This window comes from Pygoscelis adeliae, unplaced genomic scaffold (genome assembly GCF_000699105.1).
Source record: "Pygoscelis adeliae isolate BGI_AS28 unplaced genomic scaffold, ASM69910v1 Scaffold103, whole genome shotgun sequence".
Lineage (NCBI taxonomy): Eukaryota > Metazoa > Chordata > Aves > Sphenisciformes > Spheniscidae > Pygoscelis > Pygoscelis adeliae.
Window position 1 is genome coordinate 1,847,358 of NW_008824723.1, and position 11,502 is coordinate 1,858,859.

General features: G+C 39.6%; 1 long non-coding RNA gene across 1 annotated transcript in view; it reads left to right on the forward strand.

The window, feature by feature from the left end:
- The window catches only part of LOC103916374, a 29,087-nt gene extending 18,342 nt beyond the window's left edge, over positions 1-10,745 (forward strand). Inside the window, exon 3 of the long non-coding RNA XR_663579.1 lies at positions 10,634-10,745. This is a non-coding gene — a long non-coding RNA (uncharacterized LOC103916374). The remainder of the gene's footprint in view (positions 1-10,633) is intronic.
- Positions 10,746-11,502: the final 757 nt, after the last annotated feature.

Consider the following 11,502-nt stretch of genomic DNA (forward strand, 5'->3'; position numbering starts at 1 on the left):
TTTTTTTTTTTTTTTTGGTCATATCGAGGAATTATGGGCTCTGAAAGTCCTAGCTTTAGTATTGGTACATGGTTAGCACTTCAAGTACCATATCAATATGTGATTCATGCTGAATTGGATGTCACTTGACCTTTGCTTGCGTGAGACATTGGTTTTCTAGACTTCTTTAACCTTGGTTGTGTTCTGTCTGTTAGCTCTCTTCAACAGAAACTGGAAAATATCCAAAGCATATGGAAGTATCTACATTTTCAACAAACAATTAACTTCAGAGATGATACTCATATCTATTTTTACTAACCTTCCCATTTCTGATAATCTAACAGATCAGTGTTTCTGATTTAAAACCCCCAAACTTTCCAATGTGAGCTGTATATTAGGAATCTGATTTATCTTTTGTTTATTCCTTTATGTATGTGGAGCAGTGTCAGCTCTGTTGTAAGACACATCACTGCTCTGTCCACAGTGGTGTAGAACGTGGAGTTGCCTGCCAGCCAGATTTGTCTAAAAAGCTGACTATAAAACTGGGTTGTTTTCCCACCTTGAGCTGCTTGTTGCTGCAGCTGCAGTACAGCTAGTTTTCCGGCTAGTTAGCTGAAGTCCAGCCTTGCTCTGGGGCTACTGATTAACTTCTCTAGATTCTGAAGTCAGTAGCACCAAGGGTTGTAGAAGCAGAAATATAAAAACTTAGAATGGGAGACTGTGGGTTCAGAGAAAAAAAAAAGTTATGTTTGGAAGTATCTAATCAAAATATCTGACATTTAAAAACCAGACATATTTTAGCATTTTTCCTCCCCCAGCTGTTTAATTTTATGTCAATAATGTTAAAATTTCAGTGCTGGAAGTGCGTTCATTTGTGTCTGCATGAAGCTGTTGCTGTCGGTTATGAAAGCTTAGTTTGGATTCTGTGTTCTTTTTGTGTGGGAATATAACTATGACCACTGAACTGAGACGAAATAGGTTGGTGCTGGATTGTCTTGAAGTGAAGTATAGTCTTGGTCTTACTTTCCTGTTTGGTACGTGTTCTGCTGCTTTAACCTGTACTAGAGCTCATGCACACTGCAGTCTGGTAATTGGACTTTGCTTGCGTTAGAAAGAACAGCTCTCTCAGTTTTAGTGGGACCAGTTTGTTGAGCAATTCATGCACAAGCACTAGTACTGACACCTGTGAACTATGAAGGGAGTGTGCAACGAGGGACCAAGAGTGAGACTGCCTCTGTACTGAAACTGCACTCTCTTGTCTTTTTGCGAGGCGACTCTCCCATGCCTCTGTCCTGTGTCATGGCCCTATTTTCTGGCCAGGCTGTTGATGATGCATGATGTGACTCATGTTTCTTGTGGTGCCACATACAGCATGTCTAGTCTGTGCAATTAGATTTTGAATCTGATACATCTGCACCAGCCTCAAATATTATGGTAGCTTGAGCCCAGAACCAAGACAGTTGCATTTACTGAACCATTATATCTAATTAAATAAGCTCTGATGAGGGCTTGTTAGCTTGGTCTCTGAGGTAGGCTGCCTCCAATTCTGGACAGAGAAGTAATATTTCTGAGAATTTTGAAGGTCTTGGGTGAAAAGGGTTTATTTTCCTATCTTTACTGATTTTTTTTTTTTACTGAAATGTCGTTCCAACCCATTTCCTGTTTCCCCCAAATGGTGGAAATTCTAAGTAACTACTGCATTTAGTTTAATGAAGGTGCACTTTGAATGAGCTTCTCTGAGATGAGAAATATAATAGGTTCATTAACACAAACAAAGTTTTTTCATTAAAAACCTAATTGTATTGTTTACTGCTGGATAACAGCAATCATGCCTTTTATTAGAGACAGACTTGCACTTCACAGTAAAATACTTATTTTCCACCTGTCAATGCAATTTAAAATAAGAGAAGAATTGGTTATTGACAAAAGAAAGCATTAATACTGTTGATTTGTAAACAAAACAGGGGTAGATTATCTCTGTAGAACTCATAACACGTAAGTAGAGATCTTGTGTGATGCAGAAGAAATTGTGCTTCTTAAAAAAAAAAAATTCTAACAAGTTGGAAATGAACTTGTTGGAATCATAAAAAAATGATTTTGCTGGTATTCCTCTCCAGTGGAAATCATAGATAAAGCAGCCTGTGAACCTTTTATGGAAATTGTAAATGCCTATTAAAAGTCTTGAAATAAAATACTTCATTTGAAATAGCAGTTTTAGAAAGTGTTCTGAGGGATCAAAGAGTAGCAATTACAACACCTTAACAAATATTTAACTGTTCCTTGTGAGGAAAAATAATTCAAGAAAATTTTTGCCCAAATTCTAATGTTACCATATCAAGTTCTGAGAGGAGAAAGTGGGTAGAAGGAGGACAGCAGTAGTCCCCTTCTTTTTAAATATTCCCAGCCCTCCCATCTCTCATTCTGAGGAAGGCAAGGTCAGCAGCAGCTCGGGGCTCTGAACCATGCGCTATTGTGTGGTGAAGGCATGCCCATGCCTCCACAGGCAAGAAGCTTGTTAGTCATAGGAAAATCCTTTCCCATTAAAATTATTAGTGAATGTTGTTTTCAACCTTAATTTCATCATATGTTGAAATCCACTGAGAAGAGAGGGATATATATATATAGAGTTAGGAAAATAGAGAGGGGTTTTTTATTTAATCTGTGAGAGATTGGTCAGATTTCTGTGTGAAGGTAACATATGCCTTGTACTTGCTTAGAAAATACAGGCATGGTTCCTCTACCTTTTTCTTGGCAAACAAGTTGGCTTAGGAAGTTATTTCCCCCCCAACTCCACCCTGCTACTGTTTGCCACCCCCTCAATTGTACTGGTACATCTGTTTGTATATCTGCACTTCAGATTCTATTACTGGAATACCATGGTTTGGGTTTGTTTGGTTTGGTTTGGTTTTGGAGGACGGAATGCTATTTTTAGCTTGGCTTGCTTCATTAATCCAATTTATAGTATAACCCTGTGAAAAGTCCTATTGTCCTAGCAGAGGGGCAGCAGGGGAAGAACACAGAGGAACAGCAAGGATGAGTGCCTGGGGAAATGACCTGTGAAACTCCCTTTGTTGCTGAAGAAAAGGTACATGAACTTCAGCCTCGGTGTTTTCTTGCTGCCTGTCTGTCAATGTAACTTGTGTTTCTGTTCCTCTTGGGCCTGTGGGTGTAAATAGTGTTGAGGAATGCTGATGTACTCATTTGTTGAACAGAGCACAGTAGCTCTGGATGGATGTCACCATAATTCCAGGAAACTGATACAGAATTACGACAGAGGAGAGCTTCAGTTGCTTCTCAAAACTGCTGCACCTTGTAAATGCTTTATCTTCCCTTCAGTGCTCCTGCTTACTAGTTACACTCTTTGTTAACTATAATTGGTCTTTCTGCAAAATTAAGTAGGTCTTAAATGGTGAAATAGAGATTAACCTCACCGTGACCTTGGAATTTACTAAGGAGAAAAGAGATGATGGTCAGGTGCTGGTCTCTTTTGTCTGAAGGGAGGGAAGTAGCCTGGGAATTGTATGGGCCTTAATACTTAGTCAAGCAAGCATCCATTTTTATTTGGGGAAGTGTGTACATACTACCTGATTCATGTCTTGTTGCTGTATGTGTGGCACCAAATATAGAGGTTACAGTAGCAAAAAATATATAGATATGATATGAAGACTTTTTTCTCTTTCTGTTCCATAGCAAACTCTGTTTACTGGTATGAGAGATTAGTTGATGTCGTCTTATTATTTGTGTGCCTCAGCCTAAATTAAACCATCTCTATTTGTGTTGAATAATATTTTACTTTGGATTTTGTACAGCAGAGCATGTCAGCACATGTTGGAGTGTTTTGCTAAATCAAACTCTCTGTGAGAATCCTGTTTATTTCATTAGGTATTACCACAGTGTCAACAGGTGTTGGGAGATATTGCCCTTCTTTACCTTGCAGTCTGTTTGCATACTGTGACAGAAATACCTGGTAAGACAGATCTTTGTTACTGCTCTGAAGTCTAAACTGGGATCATTATGACTTTTTAGCCTTCCCCTGGTAGTCTTGAAGAAAAAAAAGTACTGTAAGGAAGTTGCTTTCAAAAGCACTGTTGGCCTAGTTCTGCTGGCAATGGAGTTGAAGGGAGTTTCATGTTGAGCAAAAGTTTCATGATTACTTTATTATAGAATAATATGGTTAAGTTATTTTCAAAAGTGGTTAGTAATACTGGGTGCCTCAGCTTCTCTGTGCCCATTCTGAGATGACTCTGTTTTCAGAATGTGTGCAACACCCACTCGCTGGAAATGCTGGCTCCTTGAGGTGTTTCAAACTGGGCATTCAGCAATTGAGATGTTTCAAAGTGGGCACTCGCTGTTGAAATTCTGACTCTCTCTACAATATAATGTACTTGGGTTTCATTTCCATGGGATTGGCAGGAGCCTCCTGGGTCACTGAATCTTGTCTCTTCGCATTTCAGACTGCCATAGCCTACAGAGAAATGGCTTGTAACACAAGATGAGTTTTTTTTTTGTCAGGAGTAGTCTGTAATCTAACAGGCACTCTTGGCTCATCTTACTTTAAAAAAAAAATAATTAAGCAGGGAGAAATGGATAGTTGAAGATTTTTTTTCAGTTACTTGCTGAATAAAACAAATGTTTAAATCTAGACTGAAAAGCACCGCCCTTTCGTTTCCAAAATAAAACATCAGAAGACTTAGGTACAGCAAAATGCTTGACCTGAATCCAAGTATTGTAGTTTGATTTGCAATTTCTTAACAGAAGCCAAATAGAAAATAAGATGAAACTTTAGAAATCATTCACAAGTGATAGTTCTGGTACAACTGCGGGCACAATCGACTAACGGTGTTCTTCTGTGCTGATCTTTCCTTTACACGTTCTAGTAGTCCTGTCTCCCACACTCCTCTCGCTTTTATTCCTTCTACTCAGATTTTTTTCTTTGATGGAATATAGGAAACTCAGATTCAACTTCCTTCTTTGCTTGAGAGGGCTTGAACTTGAATTAACTTTCAACCATCTTTTAGAAGAATGGTTTAGAGATGAGGTTGTTGAATATTGAGGAATATCATAGAATCACAGGATGGTTGAGGTTGGAAGGGACCTCTGGAGGTCATCTTGTCCAACCCCCTTGCTCAAGCAGGGCCACCTAGAGTAGCTTTCTCTTTCTCTCATTGATGTCATTTCATTTTGTGAGACATACCTACTTTTCACTGTAGTGCTGGTATCTAGGCAAAGGTATTGGTCTGTAAAATCACTCATGCACGCTCGGTCTCTAACTCTGTGTATATGAAAGCTTTCTATGCAGGCAGAATGGCTTCATTAGGGGACAGTGAGGGAAATCCAGCTCAAAATACTCTACAGCCCAGTTAAGGCATTTCCTGAGAAGTTGGAGGTTTCTTTAGGACCAGCTTCAGCAGTAAGTAGCTTCTGACTGTTACATGGAGGGAAATTTTGCAATTATTGCCCCGAGTTCCCCTTTACTCCACCAATTGCCATTCCCTGTATGGTTGTTGGCCTTCTAATCAGCAATAATTTTTCTTCTCTTATGAATTTCAGTGGTTAGTTCCCTATCCAAAGGGCTCCATGGAGATTTTTGGGCATTCCACTTTCAACCATTTCTCTGGTTTTGCTGTGAGGACACCTGCATTCAGGAGATAAATTGGTTTTCTTGTCTTTTGCTGTTCCTTTGTATTATTTCTCATTTCTTTTAGTTTAGAAGTTTCTGTATTAGCATTCTGCTCTTTTTGCAGCCTAATAGATAAAATATGTTACAGGTCAGGGAGATGAGATTTGGAAAGAAATATCCTTTGGTGAAAGTTTTCTGAGGAGCTGTCCATGTATCTGCAGGAGGAAAAGTGAAGATGCACCCTCAGTGCTACAGAACCAATCAATCTGCTGTTTAAGTTCCTGTTGATCTGTATAGTCTGGAGGACCATGGCAGGGTTCAAGTATATGAAGATAGAGGAGGGAAATAAGACAGTGGTCTTCTACATAGGTCTGTATCCTCTCACTACCAAGCATCTAGACAGTAGAGGGACATCTTGCTACTGTCTTCTCCAAGTGTTTTGTGAGTCTGTTTTTAAAGAGTGTGGATTGGTTCATAGTTTTTTTCAAGTTGTATTGTCCAACTTGAATTACCAACACTTTTTGAGTAGACCAAAATTGGGGGCACAGGTGGGTGTCTTAGCACTTTTGGTTTTGAAGATGAAGTACTTGCTAAAAACAACAACAAAATGATTTGCTGTATCCTGAATTGAGAATGTACATTCTCTTCCAGAAGATGGAACTAAATTAAGGAGTCGAGGAGCTTGTGTTCCTCTGCTGTCAGCCGTAACTTGAACCTGCTGGCAAAGTTTGTATTTTATCTGTTGCTGGTGTATATGAAGACAACTGCCTACTACTGGCTGTCACTGTTGGCTCAAGTGACAGATGTTTGTGCTACGTGTGTTTTAACAGTCTGAAATCTACTGTCAAAATTTGTGGGCAATGGTATACCATTCTTCTTCTGCCTTGAATGATGGGAGAGCTTTACAGATAAAACAGTGTGTAGCCTTGAAATTCAAAGCAACCTAAGTGCAAGAGGTAGAACTGATAATGTCCTGTTTTCTTTAAATTGAAAGTTTGACTTTTGTTAGCCAATACTATAATGATATGAGAGTATATATATATTTATGTTAATCAATGTTGTCTGTGCTTAAGCATTCATTTTAAGTACTGTTATATTTGTAGGCTAAGAGCCTTCCTGTAATTTCATGGTATTCCAGACTATTTTGTGTTTGAGATAGTCTGCAGTGGAAGCGAATGCTTATTTGAATTGCTGTGTATTGGCTGCAGGACAGCTGTAATACCCTAAATAAGCAAATACTGATGTTGTAACTTTTGCACAGAAAAAGAGGTAGTTGTGAAAAATCTTTAGAAATTTTGCTAACTTGTGGATGTATACAGGGAACTAAAGTAAATATGAACTCAGATGTTAGAAGGAAATGCAAGTTTTGGATAAATGGGTGGCATTTTAGATGGGTGTTAATATAGGAAGTATTGAACCAGTGCTGACTTGACTCTATCCTGTTATTGCAACTTCTGTTTTAACACTGTGGGGTTCATGATATGTAACCCAGCTCTGAGTGATTACAGTTTGAATCAGCAGTAAGGCACCTGAGCATGATCAGTTTGGTCTCTTATTAGAAATGAGAAATTGAACTCTTGCCAGTCTCTTTATATAATTTTGTTCTTTAATATTTAGCGAGGCTTTTCAGAATAATATCCGTTTCCATTATAAAAAGAGTTCATAAAGTCACGCGAGCTGGAATTCATAATCATGAAGTGTGCATATTCATCCAGCTAATTTTAACATGATGCACATGAGCCTTTGAAAATGAAAATTATGGCCTTGAACTGGGCTTTCTGTGAGTAAAAGATGTCATATTGCAAAATGTATAATCTCTGGGTGGTGAGGGTAAGGACTTGTGGAGAAATGCTTACTAAACTCAACATATTTAGCCTAGATAACAAGGAGACTTAACTACAGTATGCAACTTCAATGGTATTTTGTGGCAGTAGCTAAAAGCATATGCAGAGAGTTTGGAATGCATTCCTTAGATATGAATTAGAACAAGATTAGGATAAATTTTGATTAGATAACAGAAGGGCACTGATCCAGCACTTGCAAAGCATTTGATTTTGGTGTTGAGCTAGGTTGTTGGCCTGCAGAGTGAAAGGCTTGAGTACTTTGGGGAGTTAGCTGGCTTTGTAGCAGAAGCCTGGCTGGAGGGTATTCAGCAGATAAGGTGGTCACAGTCTGCTGGAAGAGAGACAGTGCCTTGAATCCCTTTACCATGCATCTCTACTGCCTTCCTCACAACTGAAATAAAAGTAGCAGCAAGTAACGGACAATGCCTTCTGAATCTTTCAAAAGCCTGACATAATTATTAAATTTTGATTCTTCTTCATATTGTAGCGCTGTTAAACTAACGGGTTGGTGGGATTTGGGAGAGTGAGCTGTGGGATGGTGGTGAGGAGAGGTAAGTCTTTTTTTTTCTAATTTCTTGTTCCCTAGTAAGATCAGGTCAACTTGTGTGTTTTGGTTAGTCTATGGTGGAGTCTGTTGCAAGGAAACATTGAAGGTGCTGGGATCCCTGCCTTGGTGAGCTATAAAACTTTACATCCCCATACAGTCACCCACAGCTGCTCATCATGTGTACCCAAGCTCTGCTCTGCATCTGCTCCTTACCAGGGAGGGGCAGAAGTGCTCTTAGCTCATCAGGGGAAGGGAGACTGTGGTGGGAGCAGAGGAGCCACGCACAGCGGGTTATTTCAGTGTGTAATGTGGTATGACAAGAGTTTTTTAAAGGCAAATAGAATAGCCTGTAATGTAAGTTTTCCTTTAAATCTTGTTTAGAACATGGGGAGATGAGTGGCTGGGAACAACATGGGAGATTTCCTCTTAGCTCTCAGCACCTTCGACTATGGATTGAACTGCAGATAGAAAACAGACTCTAGTATCTGTCAAAGGGTAGAAATAGGGGATGGACAACGACTGACCTGTATACAGTCCTTCAGATCTATCTTTATGTCCATAATGCCTTCAAGGGCAGGCTATAATCATGTGTTAGTGATGCATTCAGCGATTTCCCAGTGTAACATACTTCATGTGCATGAAAGAACAGCAACAGGGAAACAGCAGTGAACATCACTGAGACTTAAAACAGGCCGGTGAATGGGTGGAACGGTCAGTACCTGAAGCATGTAGGGCAGGATGTAGTTACAGATAATGTCCCTCTTGCCTGAGCGGTGTTCTACCTCTTGGTTTGAACTTTATTTCAATGCATCTCTCAAGTTGCAACATTATTAGTCTTTATCTAAAGCTTTTTCTTAACTTTTAGGAAAGATGACGTTAATACAGCTCTGTTGGTGTTTTAACAATGCACTTCTCTTCCCCTAAAAAAAAGATTTAGGCCACTGTAGTTTCTTTATGTCGTGGATATGATTCATTTTGGCCATGGGAGGAGAATGACAGTTACTTGCTACACAAACCTTTCCTGTGATTCATGGAGTGCCATTTGTGTCAGCCTTGAAGGAGGCACTTCATATGCTTCCTAGCAGGAAGGAAAAAGAGGATGATCGTAGTTACCAGATAGGATATGGAAATTGGGTGGGAGGGAAGGGAAAGGGGAGACGGAAATGCTGATTATTCAGAAGAAAGTTGCAAGAATGCCAAGTTTCTGTCTGCAATATCCACTCATCTACTTAATGAAAAATGGATACATACCAAGCCTATATATAATTAAGGGAAACATCATGACTGTAATTGCCATGTTCACAAAATAGTATGGCTTATTATGTAACTTTTTTGTGTAAATATATCTTAGCACTTTTCCTTCTGTCTCCTGGATCCATCACTGTTTCATATGGTATGAAGCTTCTATCCCTGAGTGATGTGTTTCAGCAACGGTTTCAGGTTTTGCTCTCAAGCTAAGATGGCCGTATACAATGCTTTATGTTAGCTTTCTGCAGAGACAGGTTTTTGTGCTCTAAGATACTAACATAGTTAGCAACTTAGGAAGTGCACTAGCTTGCCAGATCAGAAGACATTTTCCTTTCTTCACAAAAAAATTAATTTAAAAAGCTATGCCATGATTTTCTTCCTAAAAATAACAGCACAGATTGGCTACTTAAACAGCTTGTAAAGAAGAATACTCCATTAAATGACAACCCCTAATGCTGCACAGCAGACTTTGGGGCTCTTTTGCAGCTTCCAGCTGCTTCCAGCTCTTTTCTTTATACCTGGAAACTGCAGGGCAGGAATGAATGGGAGTAGGACAAGTGGAAACCTATGTTTCCTAATTTCTTAATTTCCTAAATGGGTTAGGAGCTCATGGCTGGCTGTCCTCCCGCAGTTGGCAGTATTTGGTGTGGTACATGCCCCTGTGTCAGGAGATAAAGCTGTGGCTGTTCAGCCCTGTAGCATCTATGAAGAGTCCTTATCCAGCTAAGCAGATGCACAGCAACGTTAGAATGGGAAAGCAGAGGTGTAGTTAAAGATGAAAGGAGTGAAATTAGGAGGAATGCAGAAGAGAATAAAAGTGGATGTGAATTACTAAGCACATGTCCTGTATTCATTGATTTTCACCGGCAATTAAAATTTTACTGCTTGATTCACCAGTGCTATTCAATCTTCCATTATTTCCTGTGTTATAAAATGCTGGCTCTGTTTCGATTTTGCAGTAGCTATGTTTATTGGGGATAAGGGGTCTAATTATAGCTGCGAACTATACTGTACTGAGAGGGCATTTAAGTTTCTTCTGACTATTTCTGAGGCAATGTGATGAGTCATGAAATATAACTTTTGCAGAAAATATCCTGATTGCCTAATGACTAGGTGTTGGTAGATGAAATTACACACACTCTCTCTTGTTCACATGAAACCAGGGAAGTGTCTTTCTGAGTAAGCTGTTTGTTCAAGTTACCCAAGAAATGTCAAGGTTTACAGTTGCAAAATAGGAAAAAAGTATATGTTTGAGGAGCTTGAAAACACCTGCTGTGCCTTACAGATGCTTTAGAAATTCACAGCATTAATACTTGTCTTCATATCTGTAAAGAAAAAATGCTGCCTGAAAATAATACAACTGATCATCCATGTACAAAATATTTTGTTTTGCAGATGATGTAGAGGATGTTAACAGTATGGAAAATGTTATGTTAGAATATGCTGCAATGGACAGAGAACTTAATCATTATATGAGAGCAATTGAAGAAACGGTGAATCAGGTAAACTGTCACTTCTATTAAAGTTACGAAAATACATCCTTAATTAAATATTATCTTTTAATAGATACAAATGTTACATTAAAACAATACATAGTTGGAAAGATAGATCTTTGACAGGTATAAAATACTATTAATTTTTCTTCCTAGCTTGCATGCAGTGTAATACAGTTTCTAATTCCTCCCCACCAAACGCTTGCACCAGTTGGAATATGGGATGAATAGTGCTTTGGGAATGACTGGGGACTGTGTAGTTTAGACACCGTAGTCTCAGATGATACCTGCTTCTCGTATTGCGGAAGATGGAAGCTGCGTAATGAACGAGGCAGCTGATTTCAGGAATAAACAAGTGGTTGTGGTAGCGGGGAAATAATGAAGCCTGGTTTCCAGTGTCTTCCTGCCACGTGAATTTGCTGGTGCTTAATAAAGGGTGAGCTTGTTAATTGTTCACTCAATTAACTAAGGTCTCGTTTGCTACCTGACTGCTCATTTTTGCAAGAGCTGTCGCATTTCAGCATGTTCAGGGGGTTTCTGGCTCGGCGTTGGGTGCGATTACAGTTGCACAACAGGTGCCGGGGCTATTCGCATGAAACACACGCAGCACGGGTTGCGTAAGCTCCTTTTCATTAGCGGAGCGGGCTCGACGGAGGGCGCCGTGGGTTAGGCAGCCGAACACCAGCTTTCGGAGCACTTCTCCCTCCCTGCCTTTCGCGGACAGAAGGCGACGTCGACCAAAATCCCTTATACGTTCCCGCTGCGCCCCGA